This window comes from Vicugna pacos, chromosome X, assembly GCF_048564905.1.
Source record: "Vicugna pacos chromosome X, VicPac4, whole genome shotgun sequence".
In the NCBI taxonomy this organism is placed as follows: domain Eukaryota; kingdom Metazoa; phylum Chordata; class Mammalia; order Artiodactyla; family Camelidae; genus Vicugna; species Vicugna pacos.
Genome location: NC_133023.1, coordinates 113,744,929 through 113,766,381, shown reverse-complemented (window position 1 = coordinate 113,766,381; position 21,453 = coordinate 113,744,929). Strand labels below are relative to the sequence as shown.

Sequence of the window (21,453 nt, the reverse complement as noted above, 5' to 3'; positions counted from 1 at the left end):
CCCCGCACTTCCCAGGAGCCGCACTGCATTCCGGGAGTGGTAGTTCCAACTGGCGAATCGTCGAATCTGTCTCTGGTTCCAACAACAGCTCTTGTCATAAACATCAAGCGCTATTCCTTTGAGAAAACGAGAGGATGCAGGGCTACAAAGAGTCCATCAGCATTGAGTCAGCGGGATAAATGAAGAGCCAAGTTTGCACCGCCATCTCCCGGCTTAGTCTCAGCAGGTAACGGCGCCTGTTACTTCACAGACGAGATAAAATCCATCTGACAGGAACTCCCTCTACTTTCGCCACGAATTTTTTTAATCTCCTTGGCTCCCCCAGCAATCATTTATCCCATTCTTTTACAGTAATAATAATAACTACTCTCCTTTGATCTAAGCTCCCCCATCCCTTTTACATCCCTATTCCTTCTTACCAACTCAGAGTTTAACTCCACTAATAAACTCGTCTGTCTCATGACTCATCAACGGCTCCCTCCTTACTGGCTCTTTGTTATCAGCATTTAAACAGTGTCAAAGTTTCTTTCATCTGAAACATTCCAAGTCGCCTTTCTCAACCCCACACCCTACAAACCCTTCACCACACACTTAACCTCTCCTTTCCATCAAAATTCTCAACCGTGTTGCTAAGGTAAATAGACACTTTTCAACCATTACCATACTTTAACTCTGTGGGACCTACATTAATTATTCCCTCCTTGAAACCCTGTCTTAGTTTGGACTGCTTTAACAAAATACTACAGACTGAATGGCTTAAACAGAAATTTATTTCTCACAGTTCTGGAGGCTAGGAAGTTTCTGACCAGGATGCCATATTATGGTGGGTTGTGGTAAGGACCTGCTTCCTGGCTTGCAGACTGCTGCCTTCTTGCTGTGTCCTCACATGCTGGAGAGATATTATCTTTCTCACAGCCCTTATAAGGATAGTAATTCCATTCATGAGGGCTCCAACCTCATGACCTAATTACCTCTCAAAGGCCTACCTCCAAATAAGATCACATTGAGGATCAGGGCTCTAATTTATAAATTGTGGGTGGGCGGGAACACAAACATTCACTTCATAGCACCCTCTGTTCTCTTAGTTCTTTCTAAGATGATGCACTTTCCCACTTCTGTGGCAGCTCTTCATTTTCCTTTGAAATACTCATGTTCCAAAGGGCTCTGCCTTATATTCTCCTCTTTAAAAAAAAACTCTTCACACTTTTCTTGGGTGATCTTAACCAATCCTATTGCTTTAGTTATCATCTGTATGCAGATGATTCCCACATATAGGAAGCCCAGGCGAGACTCCTGTAACCTAGGCTGAAATATCTAATGACAGCTGGGCATCTCTTTCAGGCACTTAAAACAATGTATTTTCACTCTTCCCTCTCCCATAACTTGCTCTAACTTCTTCCCTAATCCCATCTCAGTGAATGGCACAACTATGCAATCATTTGCTTACACCAAAAAGCTGGGTATCATTTTGAATGCTTTCATTCCCTCATAGCTTACATCCAAACAATCAGCAAGCCATGTTAATTCTATCCCCTATAAATCTCACTTGTCAAGCTTCAGTTTTCTCACCTTTAAAATGAAGATGATAATAGCACTTGATTTCAAAGCTTGTTGCAATGATAAATGAGCAATAGTGCCAGGCAGAGAGTAAGCATGCAAGAAGAATAAGTATTTATTGAACAAGCACTGTATTTGTCATCAGTTCTCCTTCATTAGGTCTTGCATAATGATAGCTAGCATTTAATTTGGTTTACATTTAGGGATAAAGAAAAGGAAAATTAGAAATAATGAGATATATACACTGGAAATTATATATACTCCATTCCTCAATATTTTTCTAAGCATGACAAAAATATAGCACTGGTCATGAGGTACCATACAAACTGTCCCACTATAATGTGTGCAGCATATACTGTACCTTATCTATTATTATTGGCTCTGGGTGGGCTATAGACTGACCAAGGTACATTCAAATAACCATGACTGAAATGATCTGGGCACTAGAAATCAGAAGTAATATATCTGTATCTATATTATCTTCTTCACTATCTCCCTCCCACTCACTCCTAATCACTGGAGATTGTTCAGTCTAAAACAAAATCTGATCATTCCCAAATTCTACTTAAAATTTTCATTGGCTCCACGTTATGTAGAGAATAAAGCCTAAGATTCTCAATGGAGAACTCAAGGCCCTCCGTGATCTGACCTCTCTCTCATTCTCCTGCTTCATATTCTCCTTCTCTCACCAACATACCCTGTGTTCAAGCTTGCTCCTGTATGATGTCATTCACTCATTCGTCCATCTATCCATTCCTTGAACAAGTATGTACTAAGTGACTACTATAGGCCACGCCTATTCTGGATTCTGGAGTCATAGCAGTGGACAAGACAGACAACGTCCTTGCTTACCTGGAGTTAACAATTCAATGCCATGCTCTTTCATGCCTTAATGTCTTTGCACATGATGCCCCTCTTGTCTAAATCTTATTTATTCTTTAAGATACCTCAAATATCTTTTCATTTTCTAGCAAAGTATATGCTTCTATTTTCAGCCTTTTCACCCTCTGCAATGGTTTACTTTACATATTAATTTAATTTTATTCAACACCTATTCTTTGAGAGACAACATAATATCTTAGAAAGAGAAGTTTTGGAGCCAGATAGTCTTGAATTAATAGCTAAATGTTGCCTCGATTTAGGGATTTTAGAGCTCTAGTAAAACCCCTCTTCTTACTCCATATTCTCTCCTAAAGTAATCTCATCTGTGCTCCAAAATTTATATCTCTAACACAAGCCTTTATATTGGGAAATAAGGGAAGGTTTTCTTTGAGGAGGCAGCATTTAAACTGAAACCTAAATTTCAAGGAGGAATCAGCCACAAGAAGATAAGAGGGAACAGAAATAAAGCAGAATGACTGGAGGATAGTGGAAGTGAGGGGAGAGTAGTAGGAGAGGAGCTCACACAGGCCTTCTTTCTGCTCTTCAGATATGTCAAGCTCCTTCCCACTTTATGGTCTTTGCACCAGTTCTCTCTGCTTGGAGTTCTTGTCCCTCTTATCTTCTTGTGGCCAGAGGGCCTTGTAAGGCTGTGTAAGCCAGAAGGAGTTTAGATTTTATTTTAAGTGTAATGGGAAATAGGTTCAAGCAGAGGAGTGATATGATCTGATGTACAGGTTAAAAACGGGATTGGATCTTGATGTGTTATTTTGTAGTTTACAAACAAATCTAGTGACTGTTGCTTTGGCATCAAAATCATTTACATTAGTGTAATTTATTACTGACCACCAGTGCCATTTATGCTTCTTTTCTCCTGGATATTTGGTCTTGGGTAAATTTTCTTTCTGTTTGTCTGTGCTTGAAACAGACCTAGCTTTATGGCTGAATAGTATTCCATTGTATAAATATACTTCTTCTTTATCCAGTCACCCGTTGATGGACATTTAGGCTGTCTCCATGTCTTGGATACTGTAAAGAGTGCTGCTATGAGCATTGGGGTGCAGGTGTCATTTTGAAGTAGAGTTCCTTCTGGATAAATGCCCAGGAGCGGGATTCCTGGGTCATACGGTAAGTCTATTCCTAGTCTTTTGAGGAACCTCCATACTGTTTTCCACAATGGCTGCAACAACATAATGCCATTTGCAGCAACATGGATGTCCCTGGAGAATGTCATTCTAAGTGAAGTAAGCCAGAAAGAGAAAGAAAAATACCATATGAGATCACTCATATGTGGAATCTAAAAAAAATGAACATAAATAGAAAACAGAAACAGACTCATAGACATAGAATACAAACTTGTAACTGCTGGGGGGAGGGGGTGGGAAGGGACAGGCTGGGAGATCGAAATTTGTAGATACTGACAGGCATATACAGAATAGATAAACAAGTTTATACTGTATAGCACAGGGAAATATATATAAGATCTTGTGTTAGCTCATGGTGAAAAAGAATGTGACAATGAATATATGTGGGTTCATGTAAAACTGAAAAATTGTGCTCTACACTGGAATTTGACACAACATTGTAAAAATAAATAAATAAACTTAGTCATTCTTTTCTGGGAAATTAAGACTTAGAGATCCTGGATGGTGTCTCCTGGTCTGCAAGTGGGAGGTCCTGTGAACAGGGTTCTGAAGCTACTGCTGTGGGGCGGCCATCTTGTACCACACACCTGTAGAGCCTAAGGGGCTTGTCTGCAGAGAGAGACAGAGACAGATACAGAGAGACTGAGACAGGGAAGTAGATGTGCTGAGCAAAGCAAAGGTAGCCTGGTCTTTGCACCAGTTCTCTCTGAGCAGCTATCTGAGAGCTTTCTCGTTCCTGGTTCCGTCTTTTGTGAACCTGATGGCACATCCTATCCTTGGAATCCATGGAGTGACCCTGCATTTTATGATAAACCCTCTTATTCATTTTATATTAACTTTGCTTGTGTTTCTCTTACTTGTACCCCAAAGAACTTTCTTTTTTTTTAAATGGAGGTACTAGGAATTGAACCCATGATCTTGTGCATGCTAAGCATATGCTGTACCACTGAGATATATTCAGCACCCCCTAAAAGCATGAGGGTGAGGTTTTCTTCTAGTTTTGTTTTTTAGGTTATTTTGGGGAGGTAGGTAATTAGGTTTATTTATTTATTTTTTAATGGAGGACTGGGGATTGAATCCACAACCTTGAGCATACGTTGTACCACTGAGCTATCCTCCACCCCGCCCCCAAAGAACTTTGACTAAGAAATAAAGGGCACTTACTAACCAAAACAAACAAACAAACAAATAAACAAAACAGACCTAGCTGGAGAATGCCTGTTCCCCTTTGAAATTCACAATCAATAGAGGGAGCTAACACATTATCAGCATCTGAAAATCATTGACATTTGACTATGGGACAGTTTGTTTCTTTTTGCAGCTCATTCCAGTTAGTGTCATCACGTATCCTGCTTTGTTCATCTGAGACATCAATGGTCCCAACACCAGCTTTGGCAAAGAAGTTGTAGATTACTTCTGAGGTGTCTATCTCACATAGCAATGAAATTTCTCACTATATCAAGGATGTGCTGTTTCTTTACATCTGCAGTAGAACAGTCCTTCTCATAATGTACTAGGTGGGCATTCCCAGCATCCAACTTTTGATGTTTTATTATTTTTCATTCTAATGACTACAGGTAGTCATGGAGCTGGTGGGGAAAAAAAAAGACTACAGACTTGTTTTCTTGTTGTTTGTTTTTGTTTCTTTCAAGTTTTAAAACTTTTTATTTGCATATTAAAATTATGCATTCCAATAATTAAAATCATTTGAACAAAATGGCATTCTGATTAAACTGCATTTTACAGCCTGCAGGACACTTTGGACCAGCTTGCATTTCACTCTAGATTTCACTGTCAGCCCACCCAGCTTCCTCCTTCACCAACATGCAAATTCTTTTCCTTCTCTGCCTGCTAGACAGGCAGATGGGAGAGGCAGGCACAGCCTTCGTTGTCAGTAATTCACCATTTTTGATGTGAAAGGGGGCAGCACAGTCATTTCAACTTGATCCAACCTCTTTGCATCTTACAAAGTTAAACAGCTAAAAGAAGTAAAATAAGAAGGCAATGCTTTTGGAATGTACAATGCATATTGGTGGCACATGCCTCATTATGACTCGCCTGCTTGCTTCTCCTGTTCAGTCGTTTTTTGGAAGGCAGTGGATTTTTCTCTTGCGTTTTTGTCTTCTTCAATTTCGACTTACCGAACTTCTCAATCTCAGCCATATGGGGTTTGTCAGACATGGGTACAGAGGAGGCAGAGCTAGGCGAGAGTGAGCTGGGTCTGGTCTATGCAGTGGCTGCTGCCAAGTCCAGACTTGTTTTAATTTAAATCTCTGGTGTCCATATGCAGCTATCAGTAATAGAATGTTCACATCCTGGTAAACCATTTTACTCTCTAATTGCAGGAGCCATTTCCCAGATGTTGGTACATTTTTGTTAACTTTATATATACACAGGAAAGTTGTATATAAAAGGGAAGTTTTCAAATTTCCATATTGCTTTTAATTTCTTGCTCCTCTTAGCATACTAACATAAGAAAGCTGGTGACCTATCTCTCTTTATATATTTATTTTTCCCCAGGACAGCATTCTTCTGTTAGTGTTCCTCTGGTTTGGTTGCAGATTATAGAGGTGCATTAGATATGCCCCTAAGGACCCATCTATTCAGATTTGGCTTCTCATTTTCAAGACAGTCATCAGGAAAGTTATTGTAGATGCTTCACTTTTTTAAGTTAAGTAATATGATATTGTGGTAATGCTGAAAGCACTGTTGCCAGTCATAAAGGCTTGACATCAACTCCCATCTGAAGAGCAATTTCATTTGCCTTTTCTAAAAACCAATGCACATCCAGATATAGAAATATCTGACCTAGCCTGGCAAAGTTATTCAAGCATTTTATTTACAATGTTGACATATTTTGCTTCTCTCATTCTGCTATGTATTTTATTCCCCTTAGTTCCTTGACTTATCTTTTTTTAGTTTTAATAAAACATACAGAATGTTCATAAGGAAATTCAAGATTTTGTGACCATTTTACTTTTTAGCTTTTCTTTTTTAATCCACTAACTTCTAGTTCTGGAGAAATTAGGAGCTCACTATATTTTCTCTTTAATAGCATGACAAACACTGCATGGAGTTTAACAGAAAACACCTGCTTTACAGAACATGCACATTCTCAAAAGGGCAAGACCAGGGGCAAGACCAGAGGCAAGCCTGAGGCTTGGTTCAGGAAATGGAAGTGCAGCACTCACAAAGCAACTAATTTTCTTAAGTTTCAAACTACAAGAAGGGCAAATTCAAATGATCTTTATAACCAAGTCAAAAGTAAACTGGTGACTTTGAGGTAGATACTGCTGCTATCAGATTGCAAGTAATTTGGTTTAAGCCATAAAAATGATGAAACAGAAGGGAAGAAAACACTAACTTGAAATTATCTTTCTTTAAAATTCTGATGAAAAATTAAGAACACTTCCAGTTCAAAGTTCTAAGCATAAAATTCACGTGTTAGCTTGCTTCTAATTTGATGCAGAGAATCCACCTTCTAATGCAATAGCAAACCGTAAAACTGGTATCCCTATGGAAGAGCCCTGTAACTTGACATTTGGTTTTTTTCATTTTGGCTTATTTCCATTGTTAAGGATTTTAACTCTTTAAGCCTTCAGCATTTAACAAATTATTTGTTGGTGTAAGGGGCTGGAATTTTATCTCCACACATAAACTGACCTTTGTCATCGATCACTTTTATAATGAGAGAATATCTAGGACCCATAGCCATATCTTCCCCATTCTCCAACTCTTCCTTGGTGGGGATGAAGAAGTCCATATAAGGTATCCCCACATGCACAGGGGTAGAAATTTTACATCTCTAAGGCATGATAATATTTGCAAGTCCATGATTTCCATCTTGGAACAGATGAAGTATGTGCTTACCTTTGAGTTTTTGCATCAGCTTGTTTACTCAGCCATGAATGCTTAACCTCCAGATCGGTGCACATTTCTTATCATTCAGGTCCCAGCTTATATGGCCCTTCCTTAGATGTACTCTCCCTGACCACTGATCACTACACATTTTCCTGTTTTATTTTCTTTACAAAATTTATGATAATCAAAGTAATTTTATTGTTTATTTCCTTAAAGTCTGCCTGTTAAATTTTATTCAATTACAGAAACTGTAAGTCCCATATGGGCAGAAATCTTATTGCTCTTGTTCACCATTCTGTCTTCTCAAGGCGGCTCAGAGTTAGTTTGTTGAAAGAATGCATACTAATGAGAAGGGCTAACATTTCTCTGACATCAAAAAGTATTCTAAGATAAATATATATTGCTGCATTTAATTATCAGTGTAATGGTATGAAGAAATTATTATTATTATCAACATTTTCCAGATAAGGAAACCACGGCTCCAAGATGCACTGGAACTGAGAGGGCCAAGGTTTGACTCCTGAAGTCTTGGCTTCCTGACCCAGCCTCTCTTTCATAAATTTCAGAAGCTCCTTGAGAGGAAATACAAGGAGAGGTGGGCAATCAGCATTGGTTGACTAAATCCAATAGTCCCAGATTGATATACAACCTTTTGCTTCCATATGTCTCCTTCATTTCTGTTCCTGCTTCCTGGGCAGTGTCTCCTTGAAAGGGGATGGTTACAATGCAGAAGCCACAGGGATGGGGAAGGGAGAAGAAAGCTCACATTTCACAGCAAAATGGTTGGAAGATAGTGCATAAATGCTACTGAAGGGCACAGTATTTCTGAGTACACATCCCAGGGACATTGGCAGAAATGGCCCAAGGGGCACAGACCTTGAAGCAGGGCCAGGGACAATGTTGGGGGAAAGGAACCAGGCAAGACCAGTGTCACATCACTGCTTGTGGCAGCTGTTCTGTGAAGGGTTTGCTGGAGGCACGGGATGGGGTATCCCTCCTGTAGCTCTCTTCCCTCCAGCGAGAAGTGGACTCGAGGACCGCTACCCTTTGATACTGAACATGGCCCCTGAATGTGAGCTCTTGACTTGGATTTGGGAAAGTAGTGGGAAACAGACCAAACCTGTGACCTTCTTCAAGGGGCAAGGGGACATTAACAGTCATAGAGACCAGGTTAGCTTTAGTTTTCTTTGGTCACTTTATTGCTTCTCAGAAACACAGAGTGAACAGGGTTTCATCTCCCTCCCTATCTGGCTTGGGATTTACCTGGAGCACTTCTCTGACAGGGTGGGGATGGGCATAGGGACCACTGATGGAGTCCACTCTACTAAAACACTAAGACTCAAAGGGGTTGCTCTAAATAATCCTGGGGTTAGAGATTGTGGAACTGGGACTAAAACTCGGGGCAGCTGCCACATGCACCCTTGCTTTCTTCAACGCATCTCAAGGGCTTTTTATTTTCCTTCCCACTACAACTTTCAATTTTATTTCAAACCTGTGGCCGCGGTAGTTCCCTGTAAGGAAAATTTTAAAAAGACTTCAGATAGCTTGCATGTAAAGGTAATGGCTTTCATGCTGTGTTTTAAGAGTATTTGAAAGCTGTGAGTCCATATGTAACACAATGGAAATCAAAGGGATACATGTTTTAAATTTGTCTATCTTATTTCCTTCTGGAAAGTAATTGCAGAGTGCTTTGGAAGCTCCATGAAAAATGGCTGGAATTCATTCACATATCCTGCTACAGCTCTTATTTCAATACAATTCACGTGACTTTACCTTTATGATGCTCATCTGTAAAATTATGGGGTTGTATTATCTGGCCTTTAAGAAAAATTTTTATAATCTATTTGTGTTAGAATCTGGTAAAAAGTTCGCTTTAAGTAATGGCTTTTTCTTTCTCTGGCTTACTTCACTTAGAATGACATTCTCTAGGATCATCCATGTTGCTGCAAATGAAAGAGAAAGAAAAATACCATATGAGATCGCTCATATGTGGAATCTAAAAAACAAAAACAAACAAAAACAAAGCATAAATACAGGACAGAAATAGACTCATGGACAGAGAATACAGACTTGTGGTTACGGGGGGGGGTAGAGGGTGGGAAGGGATAGACTGGGATTTCAAAATTGTAGAATAGATAAACAAGATTACACTGTATAGCACAGGGAAATATACACAAAATGTTATGATAAATCACAGAGAAAAAAAAATTAAAATATTAAATGAGGCGACATAGGAGGTGGTGGGAGGGGTGGGGGGGATAAGAGTGGTGTTTAAAGGTACAAACTTGCAATGAGTAGTAAATAAGCCAGATAACGTCACCTCATATAATGCTTATAGACAATTCTATTGTACTAACTGTGTAAGGCATAACTTGCTACATTGGCAATCATATTACAATATATAAATGGATCAAAGCAACGCCTGTTACACCTTAAACTTATGCAGTGTCACATGTTAAAGTTATTCAATAAAAAATTTTAAATTAAAAAAAAAGTAATGGCTTTTATCTTTCAATATTTGCTGCTTTCTATTGTTTAGTACTTGATACTGAGGAATAATGCTGTTATAATCACTTTTTCTTGGTTGGCAGATGCTGGTAGTTGATACAGATAGAAATTGCATCACATTTTATTGCTCAAGGAGGACCCTAAGAAACTCATTATATGATTATGAAGAAGTGAGTGTAAATGTCCATTCACCAAGACATTTGGTGGTTTCTTCCTAGAACTACTGGAATAAAACATTGATTCCTTAACACCAGTGTATGGATGGGCTACATTAGAATCACCTGGGGAATTATCTGTTAACATAGATTCCTGGTCAACAAAGTCACATTTTTTTTTTGAGAGTGTAAGATGGGGATGTGTATTTGTAGCAAGAGACTCAGGTAATAAGCTTAGAAAATACTGGAAAAGCAGAGACTGGAAATCTCTTTAATTCCCCAATTCCAAAATAGGATCAGATTTAATCCTAAACTGGGATCAGGTTTATCAATTTGCAGTATTGCCTACCAAGAGTTAACACAGTCAGAACATTGTTTAGTAGATATAATCAAAATCTCTCATTCTGTCATTTCAAGTCCATTTATTGCATATAGCAACTGGTAAGCTGTAAATCTGGGCTTAATTACTATAGGATACACTGCTACCAAGGCCTAATTTCAGTTGCCAATTTGTAAAACCAACGCAAACGAAATATGTCACTAGACAGAGACTACAAACCTCCTTGTTTTCCAACATTATTCAAAGCCTACTTTTGTTTGATGTCATAAAAGTTTTTTTAGTTATACTATTTATGCATGATCAGTGATAGAAAAATCATAAAATGCAAAGAGGTAAAAAGGAAAATACAAAACTCAACCTTAATCCTACCATTAGGGTATATATCTCACAATATTACATATACATTTATAGATGTGTGTATGTATGCGTGTGTAAAAATTAATTTTTTTCTGAGCACTTATAATTTATGAGGTTGTATAGGAAAGCAAAATTCATTATACCATGGAAAAGGTCACCAATTAATCTGTCACTTATAAAATTAATCCTCCTCAGAAACCTAAAACCACTAGCATCTATACCCTCTATCATATCATTGGTCCTTTGTTGACTATTGAATGTTAACAATGGAAACATTACAAATTAATTGCAAGGTAAAATAAATCTTTCAAAAGATAAAGGATTCATAAACTTGAAAGTGGTGTTGGATAATTGCTTCAACACACTAAAGCCACTGACACATGAATTATATCAATTAACAATTGAAGTGAAGAAAATCTACATGGATGATGAGTGATAGATATTTTGATACCAAATTAATGAGAGGTCTTTAGAAGAAACAATGAATTGTTCAAATGTTTTGACAAAAATGACCCTTTTATGCTAGGAGAATCACAAATGAGGTGAAAGATACTGTATCTTGCAATGCTTTTATTAGAGAAATGCCCCAAATCCACCAAACAATTCTTACTTAATTTTTGGTCCATTCTAAAAATTAGTGCATAGCTGCAATCAAAACCTAAATTCTTTTAAATATGACATTAAACAAGCTTATTTAAATAATTTTTGGTTTTACTTTTCTGGGTGAAGTCCCAAACCTTTTATCCATCATTTGTGATGAAATTCTGTTCCCCTTTTAGGTTGATTCCATTCAGGTAGCATATTAAGTATCAGGAGTCCTTGGATAATGAGGACTTTCTGTGTGTGTGCATGATATTGTTTGTTATTTTTGTTCTTTTTTAGTTGAGATATAATTGACATATAACATTATACTAGCTTCTGGTAGCACATAATGGTTTGATATTTGTATACATTGTGAAATGAATGATCACCATAATAAGTCTAGTTAACATCCATTACCACACATAGTTACACTTTTTTTTCTTGTGATGAGAACTTTTAAGATCTACTCTCTTAGGAACTTCCAATTATACAGTGCATTATTATTAACTATGGCCACCATGCTCTACATTATATCTCCAGGACTTACTTATTTTATAACTGGAAGTTTATATCTTTTGACCACCTTCACCTGTTTTGCCCACTCCCCACCCCTGTCTCTGGCAACCCCGAGTCTGTTCCCTGTATCTGTGAGTTCAGGTATTTTTTTTATTTTCAGATCCCACATATAAGTGAGATCACACAGTATTTGTCTTTCTCTGTCTGACTTATTTCATTTAGCATAATGCCCTCAAGATCCATCCATGCTGTTGCAAATGGAAAGGCTGTCTTCCCTTTCACGGATGAATCCTATTCCATTATGTGTGTGACATTTTCTTTTCCATTCATCCATTGATGGAAACTTAAGTTGCTTCCATGTCTTGGCTATTGTAAATAATGCTTCAGTGAACATGAGGATGCATATTCTTGGCTCCCTTGTCAAAAATTAGTTGACTGTACATACTTGCGTTTATATCTGGGCTCTTGGTTTTGTTCCATTGGTCTGTGTGTCTGTTTCTATGCCAGTACCATACTGGTATTTTTAAATTTTTTAAAACATTTTTTATTGATTTATAATCATTTTACAATGTTGTATCAAAATCCAGTGTAAAGCACAATTTTTCACTTATACATGAACATATATATATTCATTGTCATATTTTTTTCTCCGTAAGCTACCATAAGTTCCTGTATATATGTTCCTGTGCTATACAGTATAATCTTGTTTATCTATTCCACAATTTTGAAATCCAAGTCTATCCCTTCCCACCCTCCGCCCACTTGGCAACCACAAGTTTGTATTCTATGTCTATGAGTCTATTTCTGTTTTGTATTTATGTTTTTTTTTAAAGATTCCACCTATGAGCGATCTCATGTGGTATGTTTCTTTCTCTTTCTGGCTTACTTCACTTAGAATGACATTCTCCAGGGATATCCATGTTGCTGCAAATGGCATTATTTTGTCGACTTTTATGGCTGAGTAGTATTCCATTGCATAAATATACCACTTCTTCTCTATCCAGTCATCTGTTGATGGACATTTAGGCTGTCTCCATGTCTTGGCTATTGTAAACAGTGCTGCTATGAACACTGGGGTACAGGTGTCATCCTGAAGTAGGGTTCCTTCTGGATATATGCCCAGGAGCGGGATTCCTGGGTTATACGGTAAGTCTAGTCCTAGTCTTTTGAGGAACCTCCATATTGTTTTCCACAGTGGCTGCACCAAACTGCATTCCCACCAGCAGTGCAGGAGGGTTCCCTTTCTCCACAGCCTCTCCAGCATTTGTCATTTGTGAACTTTCGAATGATGGCCATTCTGACTGGTGTGAGGTGATACCTCATTGTAGTTTTGATTTGCATTTCTCTGATAATTAGTGATATAGAGCATTTTTTTCATGTGCCTATTGATCATTTGTATGTCTTCCCTGGAGAATTGCTTGTTTAGATCTTTTGCCCATTTTTGGATTGGGTTGTTTGTTTTTTGCTTAGTAAGTCGTATGAGCTGCTTATATATTCTGCAGATCAGGCCTTTGTTGGTTTCATTTGCAAAAACTTTCTCCGATTCCGTAGGTTGTCATTTTGTTTTACTTATGGTTTCCTTTGCTGTGCAGAAGCTTGTAAGTTTCACTAGGTCCCATTTGTTTATTCTTGCTTTTATTTCTACTGCTTGGGTAGACTGTTCTAGGAGAACATTTTTGAGATGTGTGTCAGATAATGTTTTGCCTGTGTTTTCTTCAAGGAGGTTTGTTGTATCTTGTCTTATGTTTAAGTCTTTGATCCATCTTGAGTTTATTTTTGTGTCTGGTATAAAGGAGTGTTCTAGCTTCATTGATTTACATGCTGCTGTCCAGTTTTCCCAACACCATTTGCTGAAGAAATCATTATGGACTAACTCCCCAAATGAATGTGTTTAGTTATGTCTGCATGTGTCATAGGCCAACTGCATAACTGAGATTTCTCTTAATTAATGTCCATCTAGAATTAAAGGATAAGTGATCCAAATGTGCTAATTTGAAGGTTACATATAAATTGTTAAAAGTAATTCTTACAAGTCAGCAATAATAAGATAAAATGTTTAGCATTTAGCCCAATAAAAGATTTTTTATCAGTAAAAGGATGGCAAAAAAAGGCAAATATTAAGAAAAGGAAATGGTGTGACTACATTAATTTCAGTTAAAATAGACTTTTACACAAAAATATTGGATATGGAAAGGATCATCAACAAATAGTAAATGTTTAACACAAATTTAAAATATATTTACAGCCTCAAAAATGTGAAACAACATTTGATAGGATTACAGGGAAAAGTTGACAAATCTACCACATAGAGGAAAATTTCAACACTTTTCTCTCAATTAATGTTAGGTCAAAAAGACAAAAATAATTCTGGAGAATATATAAGATATCAACATCACAGTTAAGAAGTTTGACCTTAACTTAACCAACAGTGACCCAAGGAAACACAAAATTTTGGATAGTCTTAGAATCATGAAATATATTAAAGCAGTATTTTAAAATATTCCTCCAAAGACAATACCTGGTCCCAGATTGTTTTACACACAAGTTTGATTAAATTTCAAGAAGATCATACTAATTTTAATCAAACTCTCCCAAGCAATAGAAAAAGGGATACTTCTTAACTTAATCTTTGAAGACAGCATAATACCAAGATCAAAGACATTATGTAAAAGACATAATGTAAACACACATGTGACACATCCATTTCATTTATGAAAATGCATGTTAAATCCTACATGAAATATTAATAATTGAATTCAGTGATTGGTTTTATGTTAGAGATGCAAGAGTGTTTTAATATTAGAAAAATGTACAAAAGTAATTCACCATATTAACAGATTTTTTGAAAGAGTAAATAAATTCAACAAGCCTCTGGCCAAACTTACAAAGAAGAAAAAAGAGAGAGCACAAATAAGCAAAATAAGAAAGGAAAATGGAGAAATTACAACAAATAAGATAGAAATACAGAATAGCATATGAGAATATTATGAAAAACTATATGGAACCAAAATGGATAACCTAGAGGAGGTGGGCAAGTTTCTGGAAACATACTGTCCACCAAAACTGAATCAAGAAGAAACTGACCACTTGAACAAACCAATCACTAGAAATGAAATCGAAATAGCAATAAAAAAAAAACCTCCCTACAAATAAAAGTCCAGGACTGGACGGTTTCACTGGGGAATTCTATCAAACATACAAAGAAGAACTCATACCAGTCCTTCTCAAACTCCTCCAGACGATTGAAAAGGAGGGAATACTCCCAAACTCATTCTATGAAGCCACCATCACCCTGATACCAAAACCAGGCAAAGACACTACCAAAAAAAGAGAATTATAGGCCAATATCACTGATGAACATAGACGCCAAAATCCTCACCAAAATATTAGCAAATAGAATCCAACGACACATAAAAAAGATTATGCATCATGACCAATTGGGGTTCATCCCAGGGACACAAGGGTGGTTCAACATACGCAAATCAGTCAATGTAATACATCACATCAACAAGAGAAAGGACAAAACCCACATGATCATCTCAATCGATACAGAAAAAGCATTTGATAAAATTCAATGCCCATTTATGATAAGAACTCTCACCAAAGTGGGTATAGAGGGAACATATCTCAACATAATAAAAGCTATATATGACAAAACTACAGCCAGCATAGTACTCAACGGTGAAAAACTCAAAAGATTCCCACTAAAATCTGGGACAAGGCAAGGCTGCCCACTATCACCACTCCTATTCAACATAGTCTTGGAAGTCCTAGCCACAGCAATCAGGCAAGAGAGAGAAATAAAAAGGATCCAAATTGCAAAAAATGAGGTAAAAGTGTCATTATATGCCGACATGTTACTATATGTAGAAAACCCTCAAAGGTCCACACAAAAACTACTAGAGCCGATTGAAGAATTCAGCAAGGTAGCTGGTTACAAGATTAACGTTCAAAAATCAGTTTCATTTCTTTACACTAAAGATGAATCAACAGAAAAAGAAAGTAAAGGGTTAGTCCATAATAATTTCTTCAGCAAATGGTGTTGGGAAAACTGGACAGCAGCATGTAAATCAATGAAGCTAGAACACTCCTTTATACCAGACACAAAAATAAACTCAAGATGGATCAAAGACTTAAACATAAGACAAGATACAACAAACCTCCTTGAAGAAAACACAGGCAAAACATTATCTGACACACATCTCAAAAATGTTCTCCTAGAACAGTCTACCCAAGCAGTAGAAATAAAAGCAAGAATAAACAAATGGGACCTAGTGAAACTTACAAGCTTCTGCACAGCAAAGGAAACCATAAGTAAAACAAAATGACAACCTACGGAATCGGAGAAAGTTTTTGCAAATGAAACCAACAAAGGCCTGATCTGCAGAATATATAAGCAGCTCATACGACTTACTAAGCAAAAAACAAACAACCCAATCCAAAAATGGGCAAAAGATCTAAACAAGCAATTCTCCAGGGAAGACATACAAATGATCAATAGGCACATGAAAAAAATGCTCTATATCACTAATTATCAGAGAAATGCAAATCAAAACTACAATGAGGTATCACCTCACACCAGTCAGAATGGCCATCATTCGAAAGTTCACAAATGACAAATGCTGGAGAGGCTGTGGAGAAAGGGAACCCTCCTGCACTGCTGGTGGGAATGCAGTTTGGTGCAGCCACTGTGGAAAACAATATGGAGGTTCCTCAAAAGACTAGGACTAGACTTACCGTATAACCCAGGAATCCCGCTCCTGGGCATATATCCAGAAGGAACCCTACTTCAGGATGACACCTGTACCCCAGTGTTCATAGCAGCACTGTTTACAATAGCCAAGACATGGAGACAGCTTAAATGTCCATCAACAGATGACTGGATAGAGAAGAAGTGGTATATTTATGCAATGGAATACTACTCAGCCATAAAAGTCGACAAAATAATGCCATTTGCAGCAACATGGATATCCCTGGAGAATGTCATTCTAAGTGAAGTAAGCCAGAAAGAGAAAGAAACATACCACATGAGATCGCTCATAGGTGGAATCTTTAAAAAAAAACATAAATACAAAACAGAAATAGACTCATAGACATAGAATACAAACTTGTGGTTGCCAAGTGGGCGGAGGGTGGGAAGGGATAGACTTGGATTTCAAAATTGTGGAATAGATAAACAAGATTATACTGTGTAGCACAGGGACATATATACAGGATCTTATGGTAGCCCACGGAGAAAAAACTATGACAATGAATATATATATGTTCATGTATAAGTGAAAAATTATACTCTACACTGGAATTTGATACATTGTAAAATGATTATAAATCAATAAAAAATGTTAAAAAGAAAAGGGAAAAAAACGACATGATAATAGAAATTTATTATAGAAAAATATTTTGATAAACAGTTCATTATATAATTACTATATAATTTTATTATATTGGGAAGCATTACAGTCTATTTTTCAGTAGACAGAAACAAGTAAGAATTTAGTCCTGATATCTGCAGCAGCCATCCTGTGACTTTACAGGGAGCCAGCCTTAGGATGAATCTCATGCCATGGATGGCAGAATTTAAGGGAGAGATTTGAATAGGAGACATGTTGTATTATCAGCAAATATATGATATTTAACACAGTAAAATTAGTTGAGGGAGGGGAGTAATTATAGATAGAGAAGAGATCCAAGGATGGATCCCCAATGCTTGGAAGTTTTCCAGTCTTATGGGAATCAGCTGAGACTTACCTTAAAGGGACAGAGGAACAAAATAACTGTGAATTCAGTGACCCTAATAAAAGAGCAAATTCTGAGCTCTCTAGGAATCAGAACTTTATAACCAAAAGGTCTAGAAGGGTCTAAATAAATAGGCTCCAGTATGCTGGTGTGGCCTCCCTTGGAGTTCTCATATTTCTTAGAGTAGGCCAAGATTTTCATGGATTGAGGAAAGTATCTGTCACTTGTCTTCAGAGGGGAAAATGGTGTAGGTCTGAAGATGGGGTTAACCTAGGTCATGTCATTTTAAGGTTTAATTTTTAGTATTGCCTACATAGAGTTAGGGATTGAATAATACATAGGTATAAGAAAACTATCATTGAGTATAGCCAGAGGGATTGATTAAAAGTACATCAAGGAAAAAAAAACTGAACTGGAAGTTTCTATCATATGTTTCCAAAATTAACTGCCCTATGGTTATCTTATGTAAAGTAGTAGCCAGAGGACAAAAATAAATTAGAACACTTCCACAGGGAAACATAGGGACCCTGATATATGTTTATTTTTAATTAGACACCACAAGGGTTAATTATACGAGGTCATTAGAAGAACAACTGCTCCAGATTATCTCTCTGATATGTGCAAAAATGGTGAGTTGCGATATCAGATGTACTTTCCCAGCAACAAAAATACTAAGCCCTGTACTTAAAGTAGAACACCACTGAACTAGAATTGGTCCAGAGGATAAAGAGAGTGATAAGAAGTCAAATAAGTGCAGGAATTTTTAGCTTGAAAATAAAATGATTCTAAGGTGGCAGGATCAATATCTACAAACATTCAAAAAATTTGCCATGTAAAGGATGAAAGAGAATCCACTAGTGTAGTGGGGAAAGGAGCTAGTTCTTGAAGTTGCAGAGCTGCTGATTTAGGGTCAACATAAGGTACAGTTCTAGCAGCTCAATAATTGAACAATCTGCTTCATGAAATAATGAGTCCTCTGTTAAAAACAACACTTAAGAAGAGATAGAATGATTCTTATTTGGGATACTGGGGAGAGTATTTAGCATTGAGTGGCTGCTGGATGAAAGAAACTTTAAGATCTAATTTAAGATTACTTTATGAAAAAAATTCTTTCATCTTATTGGATTCAACACTACAAGTTATCAGTGGATTTGGTATTCCTTTGAAGATTTGCATGAACTTCATTTTTCTTTTTTCTTTCTTTTTTCACAGGTCTTTGACAAAACCACTGAATAGTACTACACTATGGCTTTTCAATAAGACAGGAATCTATGAATGAAAATACTTTGGGCACAATTGCACATGATAGGTATACAAAATATTTAATGAATGAATCTGCTGTGAATATCCTGACAATAATATTCAGCCTACATTTCATCATCTTAATCACAAGAATAGTATCTAGATAGTCTTAATATACAAAAACAGAAGCTTATTATTGGAAACACAAACAATTTTAAAAAACAGCTGAGATTTATTGATCACTTACTATGTGCTAGGCATATATTATTTTAACACAACCTTTTGAAATAAGTAATACTGTTATCTCTATTTTAAAAATGAGGAAACAGAAGCATAGAGAATTTATGCATCTTGCTCAAACAGAGCCAGGATTCAAATCTAGGAAGCCCCACTTCAAAGCCCCTGTTCCTAACCACTTCACTATGTAGTTTAGTATGACTTGATTCCAGATGGTTACATAAATGTTACTCTACTCTTTTAAATTAGATAAAAGATAATTTTGTAAGTAACATATAAACTTCTTTTCATTATAAAATTAAAACATTACTTTTAAAGCTAAAAGTTCTCTTGACCAGCCCCCAAAGCCAGTATCCTACACAAATGTAGCCAATGTTATGTTTGTTATATAATATTTGAAACATTTAAAACTTTTTAATATATATATACATATATATGCATACACACATGTGCATGCACACACATAGTTCTTTTCCAAAGGTATCAACAGAGAAGTGGAAATATTCTTCTTCTACTTCCTTTTTTAAAAAAAATTCAACAATATATCTTGTAGATCTTTTAATTACCCAGAGATATTCTGCATTCTTTTAAAATATTGCATAATATTCCACAGTATGGAAATATTTTAAATTTAGCCATCCCCTTGTTGGTGGAAATTTGGGTTGTTTCAAATTTTTTGCTATTACAAGTAAGGTTGTGGGAGTACCCTTGCATGTCTGCTTATGTTCTTGTGCAAATGTTATTTTAGGGTTGATACAGAGAAGTGATATTGTTTGGTCATTGAGGATGTCTATTTTAATTTTACTACATACTGCTAACTTGACATCCAAAGTGGCTAAACAAACTGACACTCCCTACAGAAGTGGTAGGAACTTTAGAGAACAGAATAGCTCCTACTTCATCTAGAAAGTACTAAAGACATGTAGATACACAGAGAGAGTGTAAACTATAGGATCTGGTGACACTCAAAGTTACATCTCAAGTGTGACCTCTCAGTTGAGCCCCTGATTCTTATATCTAATTATCTGCGTGATATCTCCATTTCTATATATAATAAGCATTTCAAATCTAATGTATCAAAAAACAGAACTCCTGATGTGGCACTGCCATTTTCCTGATCAAAATCTATTTCTCTCTCTGGCTTCATATCTTACTAACTATACCACCAGGCACCCAGTTGCTCCAGCCAAAAACCTAGGTTGTTAGCCAATCTTGTTTCATCCATACCATTCCCCCACACACACTGCCCTCAATTTTGAAACAAGACCAAGATGTATCATTTCATTTATAAATATTTCAGTGTGTATCTCTAAAAGATAAGGACACATTTTTAAATATAATCACAATACCACACTCACCAGTTCCTCTGACCTTTATTTCCTGTAGTTAAGTATAGAGGTTTATCAGATTTAGATTCAAATTTTAGCAAGAATAAATTGTAAGTAGTGTTGTTTTTACTTCTTATTGCATCACATCGGGAGACACATAATATCTGGTTGTTTCTCTTTTTTGTGATGTTAACACTGATTAGTTTGTTCATGTGTTGTCAGCCTGACCTATCCATTATAACCTTGCCCAACCACTTTTCACCTAGTAATTTTTGTAGTTTTTGATGATCTTTACTTAGAACTGTCATTTCATTATAGGTTTCCAAATGGTGATATCCTATCATTCTTGCATTTATAACCTGGGATTCTTCTATAAAGAAGACCTTTTCTAAAAGAACTATTTGGTTATCCTGAAGGACTTTCATCAAGAAAGGCAGAAAAAATGTTTGGTTCTTTACACTTACTTACCTGTTATAATAGTTATTGCCTGAAATAATGCTATGTAACAAACAACTCCAACATCTCAGTGACTTAAACAAGTATTTACTTCTTATAAAAGAATCTGCTAGTCATTTGTGGTTCTGCTGGGCTCTGCTGGGCTTGGCTAGGCTTGACTCCAGACTAAGGGTTGGATTCAGGTCTGCACCATGTATCTTATTATCGTGGGACCACACCAGAGGTTATCCAGAGCAAGTTCTCCTCATGGCAGACAGTAAAAGTGCAAGAATAAGCCAACACACAAACATACTTAAAGCCTCTGCTTGCATCATGTCAGTTCACGTTCCAATAGCCAAAGTTATACAGTTAAGCTAAATATACCAAGTGTTGTCATCTTAGTAAATCTAGAAAATACATTTCGCAGAATCACTTTATTTGAATGGTTCTGTGTTAAAGGAACCTATGTGAGATTTCAAAAGTGAGAGTGAAGCAATGGATATAATTATTGGAGTTGCTTCATGAGCAGATACAGTTGTGTTTGTCTATTGTTATATAACAAATCATCGCAAGAT

General features: G+C 36.7%; 1 long non-coding RNA gene and 1 pseudogene across 1 annotated transcript; one reads left to right on the top strand and one right to left on the bottom strand.

The window, feature by feature from the left end:
- The first annotated feature begins 42 nt into the window (after nucleotides 1–42).
- On the top strand, nucleotides 43–20,887 carry LOC107035017 (uncharacterized). The gene is made up of 4 exons (XR_012067565.1): nucleotides 43–226; nucleotides 3,423–3,564; nucleotides 18,849–18,945; nucleotides 20,762–20,887. It is a non-coding gene; the product is annotated as an uncharacterized lncRNA (long non-coding RNA).
- Nucleotides 5,629–5,762, bottom strand: LOC102535320 (thymosin beta-4-like; annotated as a pseudogene).
- Nucleotides 20,888–21,453: the final 566 nt, after the last annotated feature.